Here is a 21,932-nt window from a genome sequence, read left to right on the forward strand (position 1 = left end):
GCACTCAGCCCAGATGGACCCTTATCATCCTGAGCTCATGATTTCTCTGGTCAGACATCTGATTTAAAAATAGTAATAATAAAAACATATTGACTAGCTGTGGTCAGGGAGGAACCTCCGTTCATATCGCTGACTGGACAATATCCGTTTTTCAATAAAGGCCAACATCTGCCCTGTATATCGGTCTAACCCTGCTGTGTTTATCCATGCTATTTCATTTATCAGCCTGTGAACCTGCCTGTCTGTCTGTCTCTACTCTTGCATTACCTGTCTGTCTCCCTGCAATAGTATTTCCCCCACCTTTCTATCTGTATCCTTCCCTGTCTGTCTGTCTTACTGTCTCTCTCTCTCTCTCATATTTTCTATCCGGACAGCTGTCAGAGGGCCACCGGGGTTATTATCTTGATATGAGATACACCATGTCGGCCTTGGGCATCTCTCTCTCTCTCTCTCCTTCTCTCTCTCTCTCTTCTTCTTCTATCAGGTAATAGGTGTATTGATCTCTGGCCACCTCTGTTGCTGGGTGACAGACAGACCGGTGGGGATTAAGTGGTCAATCTGCATTATTGGCAGCCTCGCTCCCTTTATAGCTCCTCCCGAGTGTGTTTGTGTGTGTGTGTGTTTAGTCATACATGTCTGCATATTTGTGCAGATGCATTTCAGCATGATGTTTGTGCGTCCAAATCCGCTGACGAAATTATGCTTTCCAACTCTCTCAAGCAAACTGGGGGTATTTTTAGCCGAGACCGAGCCGCAGCGATCGGCTCCCGGCGCTCTGATTGATCAGACGGCAATTGGAATCGGGCGATTTCCATTCCACATAATGAGAATCGGACGCTTACCTCAGCTCCAACGGTCCGAACCAATTTGGGGAAGCGGTGGATGTGAGCTCTTTGCATCGGCGGCGAGGCGGCGGTTTCCACTGGGGACCTCTCTTTCCCAGCGCCGGCTTATCTTTTCTCCTTGTTTACAATGGAAAGGACAAGCCGATGACAGCGCCGAGGGCTGAGCATGTGCTCAGAGCGCCGGGCCTCCCAAGTTAAAAACATTTCAACTCCAGCGAAAGAGCGCATGGCTTCAAAGAGGTTTTCAATACTCGGCGTAGCGGCAGCACGGGCTGTGACAAGTGTTTCCCCAAGTGGCTGTTGTGCACTGTCAAGTGAAATGGAGGTGCTTGGCGGACGCGTGGCCCTTAGTGTGTGATGCATTTTAAAATCTTTATTTCATTGCATACTGTCCTATCTGCTAGTAGTGAACAAACATCACATTCACTGCAATTAAGAAGCCTTTTGAAGCATACTTAAAGCTTCACTATGCATTTTTTGCTTGTTGGCGGCCCCAAATTACAGCAAGAGGTAACTGTTTGCATCTTGAGGACTTAAATTCCCAGAAATCCTGTAAGGTGACGTCAGAAAACTCCACACAGCTCGCTTTATAGCAAAGGAAACCAAAAAGACGAGAGAAAAAAGATCGAATGTTGGTGAGTCCAGCTTTCTCTGGACGGATTTCACTGGTGAGGATTTCTCATCAGTGACCATACTGACACCAGAATTTAATTTCGGCAATTATGGTGAATCTACAGTGTGTCAATTAGTGGGGATGGGACGCTTTTTCTTGTTGCAGTCCCACTTGTCATTTAAGCTGACAAGATGGGTGTATTTTTACATAACAATCTTTCCTACTGCAGCCACAACATGGATAAACAGTGTATCCCTAATAACATGAGACATTATGTGCAATACTGTGGGCATAAAAGCACTAAGTGATCTATTACTACTACATACATAGGCTACAATGGAGCTTGCAGGGGCAGGCTATACGCTGCCTTGCCATCTATGAATAGGAAATGTCATCTGTGTGTTTAGCATTTCAGTGCAGGCATTGTGCGGACAAAACAGAGCCAAGAAATGAGATGCCCGACAGGCTCATTTTCTGATTTGTGTTAGATAACATTATTATTGCAGCAGCGACAGACAAGTAATGTGATGTATACTGAGGTTTTCAGCTGCAGATATCAAGTCCTCAACGTTGGTCTCATGTCGGGTCTTAAGGCGGCAATGTGAAAGTGCTGGACTTGTCTGGGGACTTTGTCTGTCTGTCTGTCTGTCTGTCTGTCTGTCTGCCTGCCTGTCTGTCTGTCAGCAGGATATCTCAAAAACATATTAACTGATTTCCATGAAATTTGGTGGACAGATTGGCATTGGGCCAAGGAACAACTGATTCGAGTTTGGTAGTGATCTGGATCTGGGATTTCCATCATTAGACAATTATCTTTTTTTTGCCTTAACTATGAAACTAACGGAGATAGAGATTCCAAATCCAAGGGTATGTTTGCAGGGTCAGGAAATCATTTTAAGTTAAAATGTACGTGATATGAATGGTTTGCTGTGCTTCCTTTTGCGTGTGCTTTCTAGTTTGTGTCTGTCATGGCCTCATCTCGGATAGCTTTCTTTGTTAATCTCACAGCATAATGTGATGTCAAGTCAAGATGCACTGTTTCCATAACACTTACCATTAGCATGTCATTGTCAGGTTTGAAATTATAGGCATCTTTCCTGTCAGAGATGCCTCAAAAATATCTAAAGAGAGAGAGATTTATCTGGCCATTATTTGGGTAGGCCTACTGGTCTCAACTAAGACTTTTGATGAATTGAGATACAAATAAGCAATTGTAGTAGTATTCAAATAACAATCTACCACATATCGGTCAGTATGTGTCAACCATATCTAGTTTGTTTACAGTACACCAGTCTATCAAGGGGAATGGTCTGTGTCAGAGTCTCTGCTTATGTATTGAGTTGGGACGTGTTTTTCAACTGGAATGGTCTCTGTGAGATTTCCAGCTCTCAGTAATGCACTGTCTATTGATTTGGGACGAGTCTATCAACTGGGGTGGGTGTATGAGAGTCCCGTCTCTCCCGAGTGGGGATGATTATACTATCATTCTCCATTTGGTTCCCCAGGTACTGTATTGTATTGTCTATAGAGCCGGGCCCGTGTCTATCAACTGATTGCCTAGTTTGCCAAGTCTCTTGGATGGTTCCGGTGCGGTGTAATGCATCATCTATTGACCTGGGACGTGTCTATCAACTGGATATGTCAATGTCTCTGGAGGGAGGGTTATTTATCACACTGTTTTCCTCTCTTCACTGCAACGATCACAACTCCCATTGGATTTCACTGATCACTGGCTTGGATGGCTGCTACACAAACACACGCACACACACATGCACAGATACACACACATATATATACATGCACTGACATGCATTAATGCAGACTGGTACATATGGATATGGTGCATTAGCTTGTCCCATAGACTGTGAACACAAATGGACACAGCAGACCGTGCTCCATCTTATGGCTTTCTCTGGAGGGTTATTTTTGTGTGATTTTAAGAAGTCCACAGATTAAATAAATCATTGACTTTTCTCTTTGTTTGGCCTCAAATGTATGTGGGTTCTAATTACTAACCTCTTGCCCATGCATGAGCTGCATATAGGTATTTTTAGCTTTCAAATAAGCCTCTTCTTCTACTAACAGTGCTGCTGCTTCTGCTGCTTCTTCAGTGGCACAATCTACCTAAATATGCCTTCTTTTTCACATTATTCCATCTCTATACTGTCATTTTCTGCCCAAGAAGCACACCAAGTCCACCCTTGTAGTGTGTGTGGTCGGAAGAAATACTGTAATTTGTGTAATTTCATTTTTTAAAATATAGTGCCTTAGTACATTAGTAAATATGCAGTGCGGAAGACTGTCAATAGAACGTCACTTGGCAGCAATCATACATGAGAGAGAGGGTGGTTTTATGTGTCTATACTGTGATTATGGGAACGACAGTGATGCGGTTGGACATGTGGCGAGGGTCACCGGCATCACAAAGTACCCATTATCACAGCTGAAGACGCTCTATACAATAGTATGGCTTTTATACAAGGGTAAATTAGTGTGCATACATAAGAATACAAGGCAGCGAAGACGGTTAACCAATTCCCTGCTCACCACTGTCAGCGTATCAATTCTATTTTTCCTAATAACATAATGATAGTTACTATTACTACTACTACTACTACTTATTTGTAGAGATAGCACTTTTCAAGATACACAAAGACACTAAACAGGAAAAAAACACCAACACTGTTATAACATCATGACAACCGATTAACAAGAAAAGCTCATAACAGCATGATATTAGCAGAACATGATCTGCAAAGACCAACCAAGCATCAACTGCGTAAAAGCGGTCGAACAATAGAGTCCTGAGAAATGGCTAGACAAGTCAATCAAGATATGGAGCTGAGGATTATTAATGAAAGCTTTTCTTGAACAGGTGCGTTTTGAAAGCTTCTTTGAAGCTGGATAATGAATGAGTTTCTTTTGTGTTGGGGGAGAGAGATTTCCAGAGGTCAGAGAGCTGCAATAGTGAAAGAAAGCCCCATCACTGCACAGGAGGGTATGTGATGGTGAAGCAGACCGGTGAGGTAAGAAAGACAGATTACTGAAGGCTTTCCGGCTAGAGAGGAGGGGTTTCAACTGATTTCTTTGCTGAATGGGAAGCCAGTGAAGGCTTTGAAGGATGGGAGTGGCTTTAGACTCGGTGTGGGTGAGCACAGGGGCAGCAAAGTTTTAGACATGTTAGGTGTTTATTTTGGACTTTGGAGGATCCACCTTTGGGGATGCTATTGCAGAAGTTCAGTTCAGTTCAGTGACTAAGCAATATGAATTTAGGAGTAAGAGTTTATTTGGTGAATATGGGGCTTGAGTGAAAGGGTAGGTTAAAAAATAACACCAAGGTTGCCAAGTTGTTCTTATTTAACCATAACCAAAACCTTTCCCTTAACCTTAACAAAGTTGTTTGAGTTGCCTAAACTTACCCACTAGCTAACCTTTTCACGTGGCAAACATAATAATGTGAGGAACATAATCTTCACGTAATTTGTGTCCACAACACGTATTCTGCGTTTCAGAGTTTGCACTCATTATACAAATTTTTTTTAGACTGTTTTGACTTACCCAATGCTAAGCAATTAATGAGCGAATGTATTTTTTGGACATTCGGGACGCCAATTTATTCGCTTCAACCCAGCTGATGGAAACGCACCTAAATCGCATTTTATTTTTTGCGACGTTTTAAAAGTTTGCGTAAAATTCACTTGACAGTTGGATGCGAACAATATGGACTGCAGAGGGAGAAGTTGTGTGAGGACAGGATCTCTCTAGTGGATTTACGATGATGAGGGTCCAACGGAGTGTTGTCGGCGTGGGAGTGGAACTACGGCAATGTCATGGGACATCATGGGACGCCATGGGAGTCCAGGGGAACTGCACGGATTTGTTGGAGGTTGAGGGATTGGTGTGTGTCTGGAGAGGGAGGACTCACACCAGGAGAGGAGGATGGAGTGATTGATGAGGTCAAGAAGGACGAGGATATCGAGGGAGTCGGGGCCTTGGGGCAGGAGGAGGGTGTTTCGGTCCTGCTTTGTGATCTGAATCTACTGAAAGCAGGGTCGGAGTTTAGCCTATTTGACCAGATTGCTTGGAGCACCGAATTTCTGACTCCTGCATAGCTGTGGATCCAGATATGCTTTGTCAGATACAAAGAAAGATGGTACTTCATTTGTACTGAAGTAGCAGTAGAAGTACTGTAGTGCTTTGGGAGCAGCTGCTGCTCTGGATATGCTGTGTTGGACACAAAGAAACGTGATAATCCATTTACAAATGCGTCTGGAAGTTGGAGGTGGTCCTGTTGAGTGCAATCAGCGAAGGAGTGAGTGATTTCCCTATGATTACAGACTTTTCGGACACCCTTCGCAAGGTGGTGCAGAGAGACAGATAGACAGCCAGGGCAAAAATAAAGACAGGCAAATTAGCTGTCAGGGAAACGAGAAAGAACCAGCAGGCAGGCGAGCAAACGCACAAGCAAATAAAAAACAGACAGACAGTCAGGCAGGCTTGCATCTTTTCCCGTTCCAATTTATATTTTTTTTTTTTCATTTACGCTTAATGTGATCAGGTCATCTCACTGAGATTGAGAACTCTTTTCCAAGACCAACAAAAAGCATTCATAAAGCCGACAAAGAAAATACACAATACAGTCCAGCCACATGTTCCAGCAATCAAGCAGTCGGCAACATAAAGGGACATAAATTATAAAAAGCAATTACAAACATCTTAGAAAATAAAAATGTGAGCCCTGTGATGGACTGGGGACCTGTCCAGGGGGTTTCCCTGCCTTCTGCCCAATGCATGCTGGGATAGGCTCCAGCCCACTGAGACTCTGAAAAGGATTGAGCCTGTAGAGAAAATGAAATTATCAAAGCTGCAATTTGCTTTTTTTTTTTGCACAGAATAACAATAAATAAATAGGATAAATAGGATATATTATACATGCTGTGTCTGATCCTGTGTGTTCCTGCCTAAATCCTCAAATTTGTCTGAATATGGCTTTTCAGTGAAGTTGGGATTGTATACTACTAGACAGGTAGGATGCTAGCCAGTTTGGCACTTTCTATATAGCAAGCTAATGGTGTTAGATTATCCCACAGAGTTCATTGGACAGCTCATCAAGGTGAGTGACAACTAGTGTTGGGGTGGGAACTCGACCAATTGAGGGGGAGCAGGGCGGGACTAACAATACACTTCCTTCCTCAAGTTGAAAAGTTCCTTATAGATAACGTGGGGCTGGGCTTTTGCGTTTTGTCGTCAGAAACCAGTCTTACCAAGTTCAGAATGTATGCATTGAGTATTTAAAACTAAGCAGTCTTGCTGTCATACTGCATTTAAAAAAAAAAAAAACGTTTGTTTGATGTTGGAGGACATTTCAAGACGACCCCCGATGTGGCATGCAGAGCATAATATAGCTCTCTCTCTCTCTCAACACCCCCCCACCCCTGACACCCATCGGCCCGCCCACCACCCCCCCACCCCCGGCTATGTGTGATGGGAGACACACTCAGCCAGTAAACGGGGGCCTGGAGGGGCTCTTAGCAAGACAAACAGTGTCTGACCTTGGAGAGCTGCCGTCAGTTAAACAGTCATGTTGTTTGCTCCGTTAGCGCTGAGGGGTGAGGAGGGGGGAGAGGGAGGGGGGGGCGGGGTGTGTGTGTGGGTTGTCCCGGCAGTCACTCACATGTGTCGGACCCGCTAATACACAGCCGCACATACATACATGCCGATGCACAGAGAAATGACGGGGTATGCATACATTACCCGCTTCTCAGGAGCAGTAAAGGAACTATGTCACACACACACACACACACACACCAATCATGCCTGTGTAAGCCCCCCGCTGTGGCGACATGCTTTACATTCACATAGAGTGACAGAATGTTGCTTTTAATGTTTCACCGTGTCATGGGAGATCCATGTCTCCTCTACGGCTCGAGGCCCATACACACACACACACACATACACACACACACACACACAAACAAATGCATATACATACAGGCACACAGAGTACCCCACTCCACCCTCCCATATCCTGATACCCACACATATATAGGTACAGGCATGCTGAACCACATACATGCAGGGAAACTCTCACACACACACACACACACACACACAACTGCATGAAATTATAAACACACATGCATACAATGACAGCACAGACGCTAAAGCTTTTTGACTGGCAGGCAGCCAAGGCTACACTCTGCCCCCTGCCAGCCTGACAAATATCTACCACGACACGGCAAAGAACAGAAAGACAAGGAGAAACTGGGTCTGTCTCCATCTGTCTCTTTCTTACTGTCTCCCCATCTGTCTGTCTATGTGTCATCTCTGTCTCTCTCTCTTTCTGTCTCTCTGTCTGTCTGCGTGTCATCTCCGTCTCGCTCTCTCTTTCTTTTTGAACAGTCAAGTTTGATGTTGACTGTAGATCTGGCTTTGGTCGCCTTGATAAGGAGTTTTCTCAGTACTGTTGCAGCAGCAAAAGAAATGCCTCTGAGTCCTTTTTATCCCGTTCTGTTCTCTTCTGTAAAACTCAATCGTCTCGCTCTCGTGTGATCTCCGTTGACCTGAATTTCCAGGTACCAAATTATTGCTGTTTTTATGGCAGATTTATAGGCCAATACTCTCTTAGAGGACTAAAGCCTGGTTGATGCTTCATCTGGAAACAAACGCAGCAGAGTGCAACGCTGCCAAAATGGTGGAATTGTGTCCAAAAAGACTGGACACATTGGCTGCATTTGAGAGTCGCGCATAAGTTCAATGCTTTATTGCCATTTCAACTTGGTTGATTGGGATTTGCTTTGGCAAGCTCACTTAAAACAGACAGAGAGGGACAAGAACGGTTAAAAATAAAGTAAGTAAGACACATAGAACACAAAGTAAGACATGAGGTAGAAGCAATGAAATATCATAAACAAAATGAAATACCACAACTAAATACCATAAACTAAGATAATATGTACCATGGGGATAAAAAGACACTATACCCCGTCATATTGCACACTCCCTTAGATCTGGCAAGCAGTCTGTAGTGCCTCAGAAGAGTTCAGGAGGCGGACATCCGCTGGATAAGTGCTATTTCAGAACCTAGAAGTTCTGGTCTTAATGCTACTGAGTCTTTTAAAAGAAGGTAGGCCAGGTCCTTAAGAATTGTAAGGCTCTTCCTTTGTAGTCTGGTTTGGTAGATTTCAGCTGGTGGCATAAGCTCACATCCAATAGTTCTGGATGCAGTGCGCACCACATTGTTGAAACAGCGTGGATGGCATCCTACTTACATAGATGCGCCTCCGTCTAGGATGGCTGAATGAAGAGGGTTTTAGTTCCATGCATACCTGTGTGGTGTTTTCAAAATGAAGAATTTTAACAAAAGACCAGCAGAAGAGATCCGGAAATACCGTCAACTGTATGACTGATTATAAAGACATTCAAATGTCACTAAAAGGCAACAACAATGCAGTCGTCATGAAAATGCTAAAAGCATGAATGCCAAGGTAAGTGGACGGCACATCTGTGTTCATAAGGAGTTTGTGTGCATCAAGCCACACAGAAATCATGAACAAGGCATAAGGCCCCGTGTCCACCAAAGACCTGTGAAAAAAGCGCTGGTGCTGTTCTTTCATTAATTCCAATGGAAAAGCTTTTAGCGCTGAGTGCTGTGAGCGCTGGACCTGTTCTCAAGTTGAAACTAGTTGAAACTTTTGTGAAGTGCACCGCTCGTCAATGTCACTTCAGAGTTCTACCAACCAATGGGGATGAAGCAGGGGCGGGACCAAGAGCCGGCATCCTGCCGTTTTGTAATGAATGTTTAGCATAGCAACAACACCCGAAGACGTGTTCTCAGAGCTCCCCGCTCCAGCGCTCACCTGATGCAGCCAAAACGCTCACCAGCGCTTCAAGCGCTCAACAGGTCGGTTGGTGGACACGCCCCCTAAGTGTAACCATGTACAAATCTGCTGTTTCACACTGTGATCAATTCTGGAGACTCCTGTTAGATGCCCATTCAAATTAAGAAAATTGTGGCAGGGTGGCCTATTGTTTAAAGAGACCACCCTTCAACCGCAAGCCCCCTGCTGAAGTGTCCTTGAGCAAGACACTGAATCCCTACCGAAAATTTTTGCTCTATACGGCCATGATCATACAGGAGGCTTTGTTCTCCTGCCCAACACTAATAACAGACAGCGGAAGAGCTTGAAGGACGCAAGGAGCGTTCTCATTGCTATGCAGCCATCTAGTTAGTGTTAGCTAGCTAACTTGAAGTAACAAAGGGGATAACGTTGAAAATAAAAGTGGACAAGAGAAAGTTAGCAATAAATCTGCTTCCGAGCGAAGGATGTAACTAAAGTTAACATTTTTCACTGGGAAACATACAGCATACTTCCCACCAGGTGCCGCTATTTTTCTCTCTGTCTGACGTTAGCGCTAAAGTTGAGATAGCCTATGTCGTACTTGGAGCTCAGGCCAGCGGCCCAAGACAAATCACAATCAAAACACCGAGAACAAACCATTAAAAACGACTGAAAAATGGTGCAGGCACATTCAAACATATTTTTAGATGATGATGATTATTAGTATTGACTAATAATTATAATAATTAGTAATAAAAGTAATAATTCTTCTTATTATTATATTATTAGTTAATAATATTGTTATTACATCACCAGTTTATAATATGTTACACCTCCTATGAAGTGATAATCACAAATTAAAGTCCAGCAATTTATCACTTATTAGTTTTAACATATTTTTTTATTAGGATCCCCATTATGTGACGCCTCAGCGACCACTAGTCTTCCTGGCAATTTTTAATTGCCAGTTAATGAATAATGTCAGTTAATGAATAATGTCAGTTATCAGGGGAAAAAAAATATTACAATATCAGATTTTACTACACTTTCAACCCATTTAGAAGGACATTTTTGACCTTTTCTGGAAGTTATTACATTGTCAGTTGCTAAAAGCCTCCACTTTGATTGAGATTTGCCTGACACTTTGTCCTTTCTCCCTCTCTCTCTTTCTTTCTTTTTGCCCCCCCCCCCAAACACACACACACACCTCCATCTCTGTCATCAGGAGCGTGTTGACTGCTGACTGGCTGTATTGTCTGTTGGGAGGCACCGAGCGCCACATCAGCACGCAGCTCAAACTCTATTGGCAGGTGAGTAGGACAGATGGGCGCTCGGCGGATAAGTGTGAGTGTGTTTCTGCGTGTGTGTGTGTGCGTGTGTGTGTGTGTGTGATCAAAAGCCCCCATTTCCCATTCCCTCCCTCCACCCCTCCCTCCCTGTGTGAATGATTATTGGTTGAAGGACTTGCCGACTGGGGTCTTTACCAGCCAATCAATCAGCGGCGTTTTGAAACCTCCGGTCGCTGCATAAAACCCGTTAAAGCCTTTATAATGAACCCACGAGGGCAAGGTGAAAGCGTGTGTGTGTGGGTGAGATGGAGGCCAACTGTGTGTGTGTGCGTGTGTGTTAGAGAAGGAGTGTGTGTGCTGTAGACTTGACTTAACCTTAAACATGGAACAACAAAGGTCACTGTCTATAAATCAGCTGATGTGTGTTCACATCGATACCCGACGCTGGCTTTTTGAACTCCCTGACCCTCCCAACCACTGTGGAAACACAGCTGAGAGACCCGTGGCTTATTACCCAGTTAGTCAGAAGACATCAATATTGGTTTATCTATACAATGGTCAAAGTATCTTGCCTGGTGTCCAGCCCCCATGAATCGCAGTCTTTAGCATTTTTTGAATTTGCATTGTGATTCGTAGGGTCTGGACGCAAGCCTATTCACCGGCAGTTATTTCGGACAGATATTGTCCGGTAAACCTGATTGGATGGTCGATGTGGACGGGACAATCCTACTTATGATGAGCGTTACAGAGCGCAACAACAACTACCAAAATGGCAGCCGGCAAAGGAAAGCTTTTAAACATGCTGAATCCTGTTTTAGTTTATCGATGCCATTACGTTTTTTAAGGACTGACGAAATCGTTAAATCATCCAATTCCCTTTTAGTAGCTTTTGTCGCATTCTGTAATGCCGTTATAAGTAGGTTTGTCCCGCCTACATCGACCAGCCAATCAGGTATGTCGGACAGTATCTGTCCAAAATAACCGCCAGTGGATAGGCTTGTGCCTAGACCCCTATGAATCGCCATGCAAATTCAAAAAGTGCTAAAGACTGTGATTTATGGGGGCTGGACAGCAGGTAACAAAGTATCCTCTTTGCATTTCATTGCTTCACAGCCTCAATATCTCTCCAGCAATAAACAGAAATAAATACATTGTTTTTGTAGACATTCAAGCTATGAAAAAAGCAATAAATAGTAAGGTTTGACTTTTTGGATTGAAGCTGCCAGCAGCCGTTATTATCAGAATCAGAATTAGATTTATTTTCGCCAGGTACATTTTCACATCCTAGGAATTTGACTTGGTGAGGTTGGTGCAGTGCAATATACAAGCATTTAGACAGACAAACAAGCAGCAATCAAGCTGTCAATGTCAAATTTCCATGCAAAAAAATTCCCAAAAAGTACCAGGCTTCAATCTCCCCAGAATTTTGCTCTTGTCAGGGTGGAAAAGCCTCTGGAACCTTTAGACTATGGGACACTAAAACTCTCCTGTGAAGAAGCTATTGGAAATACTCATCTTTTTTTTTCTGAACATGAAAACATGAGCTCAAAGTTACAACAAAAGAAAATACAGTGTTTGAATTCCAGCCTTAACAAATGCACATTCAATTCAGCATCAGCACAGTAAGCCCCAAATAATATAAGTCCTTTTGAATACCTTTCATGAACATAAAACTGTATACTTTTCATTTAAAAGGTCCCCATTCATGTTTGAGGTAGCTAGACTAACAGTAGGCAAACCAAAGCCTCAGGAAAAACTATAATAATGGAAACAACAATAATACAGATTAAATGAAAAGCAAAGTGACTCAACTTCTCCCACCTGTACAGTGAATAAAACTACAACTTATTGTGGTGTGGATCCTCTTCAGTCTCCTCCCTCTATGGAGCTTACAGCTGAGTTGTTGGCTGTAGTAGAAGACCTAATTGACATAATAGTTTATTGTTGTATGGTTTGATTGGACCATTTAATGTGAAAAGGTGTCATGATTGGCCAAAATTACAAGCACTCTGTTGTTTTGGCCATTTAATGTGGAAAATTTGCGGTGATGTTGCAAAATTGCCAGTTCTCACAAATTGATTGAATTTGCATTAATTATTATTATATTACTATTTATAAATTATTTCTGGAGAGACTGGTTGAAGCTATGAAAGTAAGGCACTACTTACATCTTCGTACATATAATTATTCCTGCCCTAACCAGGTAGATAGATAGGAGTGTCTTAACTGATGATCACACATTATGAACAACCCTTGACAAGTTACTGCATGAACACTATTAGAGTTATTTGGCCAACTGAGTAATCCAAATGTGTATTAGATGGGAAAAAGTAAAAAAAAAAAAAAAAAAAAAAAAGTAAGTAAAGCTTTACATTTGAGAAATATTAAAGATACAATCTGGAATCTATTTGACCATCATTCTTAACCCATCATTACTTAATAAATCAAACCATTTCCAGCCTCAGAATGAAATTCAGAGTGAAAAAGCTATCCTCAGTCCAATAAATCACTATGTAAACAAAGCCAGTAGTGTGGTGACAGTGCTTCAATAGGGGACGCCATATTGCACTTTATGGATTGGGCCTTTAGACATCCGAATAATCTAAACAGAGGTAAAAAACTGAAGGATCCCTTGAGAGTTCTGGCTTCAGTAAAGTGGACAACAGCTGAATTAAACAGTCTGCAAACCACAGGCTTATTGAATATTGCCAGTTCACTTGAAACAAGGAAAAGGTCGGTGCAAACATTAGCAGCACATTCATGCAGAGAAGGAAGGCGCCACAAACACTCCAATAAAAGGGAAAAAAGTTAATTAAACCCAATTAATTAAACCGTCGTGGATGTTTCTCTTTTAGAGACTTACATTTTTTGGTCATTTGAAGCGTAATAAACTGGGCTTGTTTTTGGGAGCGGTGTGCCTGCCCCTCGGCTCTGCCTGACCAAGCACAATGGCCATAAAGACCCTAATTAATTTAAAAAGCTGAAATTGAGGATGTTTCATTTTCTGAGGGCTTTACTGGGGGTTGTGGTGAAATGTAATGAACTCAGTTTGTCTGGAGACAGGCCAGACATTAGACACTAAAGAGTGCAAAGATTAGGACTAGCTGCTCTTTAACAATGTTGGTTCTTGTTCTACTGACGATACCCCAACTTACCCCCAGGATTTAATAGAACATCTGCTAAAACTGTACTTGGACTGTTGGCATTATAAGGCCTCATAAGAACAGTATGAAAGCATCATGAGTGCATTATAATCATTATACTCATAGCTGCTACAATGTACACAATGTAATCCATGTCAAAATGCATTACAATGCAGGTAAATTGCTGATTTTATAACGTTAAAATCGTGCATATGATTAAAGGTGCGAAGTGTAGCATTTTAACATCAACAAATCATTACCAGGTTCATTTTGAGACATTAATAGAATTATAGTAAAAAAACAAAACCATCGCTGAGAAGACTGGCAGCCTCTACCAGCCTCTACACTGCATTTTATATTCCGTGCCCCCATGAAAAATTTTGGTGGGAAATCTGCTGGATTGCTTTAAAAAACAGGAAGAGGGCGCTGTTCTTCCAGAGCAAACGGAGCTAAAGCTTTTTGAAAGCCAAAGAGAAAACAAACAGGCTTTATGGGAAATGTAGTCTTAATTTAGAGAAACACTAGCGCTAACAATACCACTGGTGTGAGATAGAGACCAATCATCTCCACCATGGTCTCATTTGTTTACAGTAATTATACCAAGGTATCACAATTAATTTGACAGTAATATATTGATCTTTAAAAATGCTACGCATAGCACCTTTAAAATACAATTATGATGCCCTCATGAGGCCTTCAAGTAAAGTTACCAAATATCAAACTATCTTTTTATGCGTCTGACTAGCAGTAGTTCGTAGTTTAACTTTGCTACAATAACCTTGGTACAAACCTCGTCTCCTTGCGTTCTTGCGAGGAGTACTGTAGGAGTTGCAGTATTTAAATGAGAATTTGTTTTTAGATGTGACTTTTTTTTTGTGCAGAAGTAAAGCCAACCTTTTTGGCGGCAACTCAGTGGTTCACCTGCCATGAAAAAAGAGACGAGTGAGGAAGCGTAAAAGGAAATCCTTGGTGACAGAACTCGCTCCCTCAAGTTCAGACTCTTTTTCCTAGGCTTTTTTTTCTTCTTCTTCCTCCTGTTGTTTAGCCTTTTTCCCTTTTTCTTCTCTTTGTCTGAGGACAGGGGAGGGAGAGGGTTTCAACTCCTAGGACAACATGAAGGCTCTTCTCAACGCCTCCACCTGGAACGACGCCCTGTCTTTGTGTGTGTGTGTGTGTGTGTGTGAGACTATCCGTGTGTGTGCCCCTCTGTGAATGTGTGTGTGTCTCTGTCTGTGTTTTCGCCATCCAAGCTTGCCCATTTGCATTTGCTTGATGTGAGATAAGTGCGAGGAGAGGTTCTAGTACACAGCACATCAAGAGGCTTCTGGTTTCCACTCTTCTCTCGCTCTCCCTCTCCATCCCCATGCGAGTTTCAAGATGCGGCGTGTGTGTGTGTGCATGCGTGGGCACACTGCACACATTCAAATTGAGGGCCCTTTAAAATGAAAAAGCTCCCTATGCCACAGAAATCTCTTCATCTTCCCCCTACCACCACCACCACCACCACCACCAAAAACCTTTTTTTTCCCCCCATCCTCCGCCTCAGATTTCGTTTCCCTCCGAATAAGACAGCCCCAGATATGGCACTGTATAAAGCATGAATCCTCTTTCACTTTAACATTACTCTTTTCATTCTCTTTCTCTTTCTCCTTCCCCTTTTCCTCTCCATCATCGGGGGAAGGGGAGGCAGCTGCTTCGACATCAGGGGAGCATTTAGATTTTTTCTCATGTTCCCTTCTCTGCCCCAAATACTTTGTTGTCCTGAAGATTTATTTGCGCTCTCCTCGAAGAAAACATTTGCATCGACTTGTACATTTGCAATGCCTTGCAGTGTTCCAATATGTCTTCTTGAAGTCATGTTTAACTCCATACACCTATTTGATTAGTCCATTGATAAGCTTGATATTCAGTGGGTGATTTGTCCACATTAAACGAAGGAGAAGATCCCAATCCCTCTCATCCCCCCATCAAGCACACTACAGATGGTCACAGGCCTGTTTAATATGACATTTTATTTCCTACTACACTGCAAAAAATAAAATGTCACTTAATGTCGCTTTAAGCAGCACTAGGCAACTTCACACTTTGGCGGCCCCAAGTGGCAATGGGAGAAAACTGTTTGAATTTTTGAGAGTTTGAAGGACTTCATTACCCGGAAATCGTCTTTCAGAAAATGTTTAAAACAAGTGAAAAAAATCTACCAATTTCATTAATTTTAATTTCAGATCATCTTGTTTCATTTTACTTCCTTGAATCAAGTGCTGTTTTCTTGACACCAGTGGACCGATCTTCCTTATTCTGTCTTGTTTCAAGTTATTGACACAATTCCTGAAAAAGGTGAAGCTGCATTTGGAACAAAGTAGAATTATCTCATCCCATTCGCACAATTTACCACACTAGCATAATCGTGTGTGGTACAGTATCAGAGCCCTTTTACCCTTTGAAAGTGGGCCAGTATCATATATGAAGACAAAACCTATGGTGAAAAAAACCTAATATACTGTGCCAGTAAGGATACAACATGGTGAAAAAAACACACAAGTGTAATTTGTTGAAAGGCTTTCTAAAATCTGCTCTAGTTTGGACCATCTGGCCCAGATGTTTGAAGTACACAGCTGACTGCTGATGCACTGATATTGGTTATTGCTCAAACCAATATAGGCACAGATATGGGTTATCACAGCATGCAATAAGACGTGTACAGATATTGTCTGTCTGCCGTTCAATATGTGTCTACCTATATATCCGCTATCTCTTTCTCCCTTGCCTCTGTCTCTTTCCACTCTCTCTAGCTCATCCACAAGATCAAACATACACGTTTGTATTCCTATACTTTGCGAGCACCTCCCATTGACCTCATTCATTTCCAAATGTGTGCCTCAGCTGATTTCACTGATTAGTTCCTCCTGTCTGGTTGAAGGTACACTCACCGGCCACTTTATTGGGTACACTTGCTCGTTAACACAAGTAGCCTGCTTGTCCAAACAGTGACTCATGTGGCTGCAACTCAATATACAAAGCATGCAGACATGGTGAAGTGGTTTCGTTTTGTGTTCGACCAAACATTAGAATGGGCAAGATGCGTGATCTAAGAGACTTTGACTGCGGCTTGTCTGTTGGTTCAGCATCTCAGAAACAACTGCCCTCCTGGGATTTTCACACTAAAGTCTTTAGAGTTTACAGACAATGGTGCTACAAACTAAAAACATCCAGTGAGAGAAAACAGCTTGTTAATGAGAGGTCAGAGGAGAATGGACAGACTTGTTTAATAACAGCTCTTTACAACAGTGGTGAGCAGAAGGGCATCTCTGACCGCACAACACGTTGAACCTTGAAGCGGATGGGCGACAGCAGTAGAAGAGCAGGCCGGGTTCCACTCCTGTCAGCTAAGAACAGGAAGATGAGGTTACAGTGAGCACGTGATCACCAAAACTGAACAATTGAAGATTGGAAAGATCTCGATTTCTGCTGTGACATGTGTGGCATATTGCAGAGAATAGTCAATGGGTCATGTGACTACGTGTTATATTGTAAGTATGTAGCCCGCGCTGACACGCATGCGCGAGGACCCAGCATGGCCAGGGAGGCTGATGCCAATTGACACTGTGCTTTGAATAAAGGCTAAATTAATAACAGTATACTGTGAGCCGTATCATATATGTCTACCCTTCAATTGGATACTTCCAGCAGGATAATAGGTAATGTCACAAAGCACACATCATCTCAAGCTGGTTCCACGAACATGACGGAGACTTCAGTTTACTGCTGTACTGATTAGTTCTCTTTTGGGCATCAATGATACGTGATTGAGAACTACTGATTTAGAGTAACTTGTGCCAACTTTCTCAGCATGAAATATGTTGAATGTGAAGTCCCAAAATCGAACCCTAACCAAGACCTAACCCTAATTCTAATGTTAACATTAACCCTAACCTAACCCTTAAACCCAAATCCTAATCCTAAATTAATCTCTTGTGGAAGTGAGGGCTGGCAAACTTCCCTCACTTTGGAGGATTTTCATAATTTTTCCATCCTGGAGGACATTTGGTCCTCATAAGGATAGAAGTACACGAACACACACACAAAGTTCACCCGGTCTCTCTCCTGCTCCAGGCCATGCTGGAGGAGGCTCTCACCATGGAGGAGGATGTCTCTGTGATGTTCACACCATACTCTGGAGATCCTACAGCCGATCACATCAGTCATGCCGAAGACTCCTTCAGGAAGCAGCACCCTGCCTTCACCAACTTCATATATACAGGTTCATGCACAGGGCTAGGAGGGCTGCTTTAGAAATGTAATTTACTGCAGATTACTGACTGAATGCTTAAAATTGTAACCAGTAGTGTAATCCACTGAAACACTCAAACTTGGTAATATAATCTGATTGCTTTAAAGAGTAACTAAACTCCAAACCCCAATCTGTGGTGAAGCCTGACATCTAGTGGTGAAAAGTAGGGTACTGAACTGGCCATCTGCTATTGGCTGGTCTTTGGCACCAGGTGTACCAGAGTCCACAAGTGGTGACATCACCTGTCACCAAAGACCAGCCAATAGCAGATGGCCAGTTCAGTACCCTACTTTTCACCACTAGATGTCAGGCTTAATACAGATTTGGGTTTGAGATTTACTCTAAATTACTGTTGAATTGTTTCGCCTCCAAAAAATTGTAATCTGTGTGAGATCTGGGTTTTTTTTTTTTTGGTGGCATCTTTGGTGCTAAGCAGTCATTGCGGTCAGCCAGTCAGTTTACCAGTCAGCTCGCCAGTCAGTCGACCGGTTAACCAGTCAGTCAGCAGCAAGTCAGTCAATCAGTTGACCAGTCAGTCAGTTCGCCGGTCAGACAGCCAATCAGTTTGCAGTTTCCAGTTTCCAGTCAGTCAGTGAGTGAGGAGAAATTTAGTTGAGGAAAGAGAGAGAAACGGAAAGGAAAGGTCTCAGAGAGCCGAGTTAACAAGCCTGGCCTGAGGCCCCAACCTTCTGAACCTACAAGTGGTCAGCGAGGAGAGGAGAGGAGAGGAGAGGAGAGGAGAGGAGAGGAGAGGAGAGGAGAGGAGAAAAGAGGAGAGGAATACTGGAGAGGAGGGGGATAGAAGAGAGGAGAGGAGGATTGATAGCGAGGGCACAAGATGAGGAGAGAGGAAAGGACAGGAATAGAGAGGAGGGCTGAAGTGAATTATAATGGGCTTGCGGAGGGTCTCTATAAAGGAGGGGTTGTCATTCGCAGATAGGTTACAGTGATATGTGCACATCAGGGGCTGATATGTTGCTGCACCACCGAGACACACACTGAGAATAACACATGGCAATGATACTGATACCAATAACAATATTTCTGTACTGAAACTGCTGATAGCCGATGTTTTGTGTCAATATCTTTACATTTTGCTGTTTTTATGTCAAAAAATACATATTTAGTGTTTCCCTCAGAATTATTATATTCTAGTCAGGGTTGTAAAACCTCTGCTACAACATTTAGATCATCATGGGACACTAAAACTCTCCATTGAAACCCGGACTACTGAAATTCTTTTCAGGTTAGCAGCTTTTTAAGGCAGGGTGACCCACCCCACCTATTCAATGGAAGGGAATTCTCTGGGATACATTACTGCCTTTAATAAAAGACCAATATCGGACCGATATTTATCAGTAAACACACATGACACATCTGACCCGAAACCAAAACTGACTGGATTCACTTTAGAGATTTGGCCCCTATGTTCCCTTTGGAGTTAGATCTTATTTTATCTTGTTGCAGTACTGAGCACCGAGTACAAATTACATTTCAAATACGTAAGATAACAGTAGTTGATCATTTTTCGCGACCGCCCCGAAGCTCAGGTCTCTTTCAAGGGAGCTCAGCTGCCCCTGGCCTCCCTGTAATTCCAACCCTGGGCGAAATGAGAGGAGAGAAGAGCTGTTATAGAGGAGATGAGGGGACGAAGGGAAAGGAGAGTAGAGGAAAGGAGAACGTAGAGGAGAGGGGAAAGAGAAGTGGAGAGAGAAAGGTTGAGAGTGTTGTGGAGTAAGAGGTAAATCATGGGTAGGATAGGATGGGAGAAAAGGAGAGGGCAGAGAGAGAGGAGAGGATAAAGGAAAGAGATCAGTGACCACTTGACACTCTCTGCATGGTTTATCAGTTATGTCACAGACACGCACACACACACACACACACTTGTTGGTATAAGTAGTGGCAAGGAACACAGTGACCCCTACTACCATGCTCCATAAATACTGCATGGTTCCATCAATGCTTTTCCTTATTGGAGTGGAAAGTCTTCTAAAACCATGGGACACTAAAAAACTAAGACACTGCATCGAAACCAATACTGAAACATTTCTCTGAAACAACATTTAGACCATGGGACACTAAAACTCCATTGAAACCAATACTAATGAAACTCTGAAACACCATTTAGACTGGGGGACACTAAAACTCTCCAATGAAATTCTTTGAATTGCCATCTCTCAATTGAAACCAGTACTAATGAAATTGTGAACCAGCATGTAGACCATGTGACACTAAAACTCTCCATTGTAACCAAAACGAATTAAACTCTGAAACAGCATGTAGACTACAGGGCACGAAAACTCTCCATTGAAACCAATACTGATGACATTCTCTGAAAAAGCATGTACCATGTGACACTAAAACTCAATTGAAACCAATGCTAATGAAACTCTGAAACACCGTTTAGACCAAGGGATACTTAAAGTCTCCATGGAAACGAGTGCTAATGAAATTCTCTGAAATGCCAATATGGCATCTATACCATGTGACACTAATCCTCAATCCATCTCCCCCCTTTCTCTCCTCTTCTTCTCTTTCAGCCAGAGATGATATTTTCTTTCCTTTCTCGCTCCTCTTCCTCCTGCTCCTTCCTCCTCCTTTTCATTTGCGCCGTCCTGCAGACCTCAACTTGAACTCCCTGGCTCTCTCTCCGGAGGTCACATTCATCACAGATTGGATTCCTTCTATTATCCAGCTCTTCTGAAGGCTCTTCCATCTCCAAGCTGCTGCTGGAGCAAAATCTCACATCTCCAACTTGTTGTTTTTCTTTCCGAAATTAAGTAAACAGAGCCTTGTTTCGGATAGATGAGCTTTTTTCTGGTCATCAATTTTATCTTTATAGGGACCGTAAAACTTCATAACTAACTTATATACGAGGTTGCGAGGTCAGGAAAGATCATTGGTTCTCAAAGTGGGGTCCAGGGACCACCTAGGGGTCCTTGAGGCGGTCACCCAGCAAAATGAGGAATACTTTAATTCCACTATAATTGAATTGACTAGAAATGATTCCAGTTAAAGAGCGTAGATGAATGATTATTCTAATCATAGGTTTCCTTTCACCACTGTCATCTCCCCATGTACAGTGTAGACAGTTGCACAATAAAATACTAAATCAACATCTAAAATCATTCTACATGGATCCTTGGGACAAAGTCTTATCAAATTTAGGTTCGACATGAACCTTTGTTATATAAAGATATTATGAGTGGATTTCACATGAGCCAACTCAAACACAGTATTCTTGAGTCCCTAGAATAACAAGAAATTGGTGTGCATGTAAATGCTTTCAATGTTTGCCGCATATTGTAGTGATAATACAGTGAGGACATTCTTCACTGTGTTTACAGATACAACAGTGATGCAGCTACTGTCAGTGTCACTGTCATACCCATAATCCAAGTAAAAACACCCTCTTATGGCTTTTGTACATTGCTTTATTCTCATTTATATTCTATTTTACTTTGGTGTATTCTATTACTATTTGCTGCTGCAATGATCAAATTTCCCCACGAGGATCAATGAAGATTCATCTCATCTTACCTTACATTAGAATACATTAGAAATGATCCAGTGTGGTGACTTGACAAAGGACCGAAAATCGCGTCTATGCATTATAATCAACTTTACTTGACTCAAAATAAAGGCAATGTACATATGTAGTTTCTGTTAGAGCGGCATACTTCAGACAAGCAAGCGAGCACCAACTTGGGTTCTACAGAACAGTCCACATCTCAAGGGGACGTGTCAAGTTCAAGTTCACATTAAATTTTAATATAGCGCCGACACTGAAACAATCAGCAAAAGCCGCATCACCTCTTTGATACTTCAGCTTGCTCGGCTCTAACCCTGACCCCTTCCCTCCCTCTGCCCAGAACCCACAGGAGGCCACATTCTCCCCCAGACCACCGAC

The sequence above is a fragment of the Centroberyx gerrardi genome, chromosome 9 (genome assembly GCF_048128805.1).
Source record: "Centroberyx gerrardi isolate f3 chromosome 9, fCenGer3.hap1.cur.20231027, whole genome shotgun sequence".
In the NCBI taxonomy this organism is placed as follows: domain Eukaryota; kingdom Metazoa; phylum Chordata; class Actinopteri; order Beryciformes; family Berycidae; genus Centroberyx; species Centroberyx gerrardi.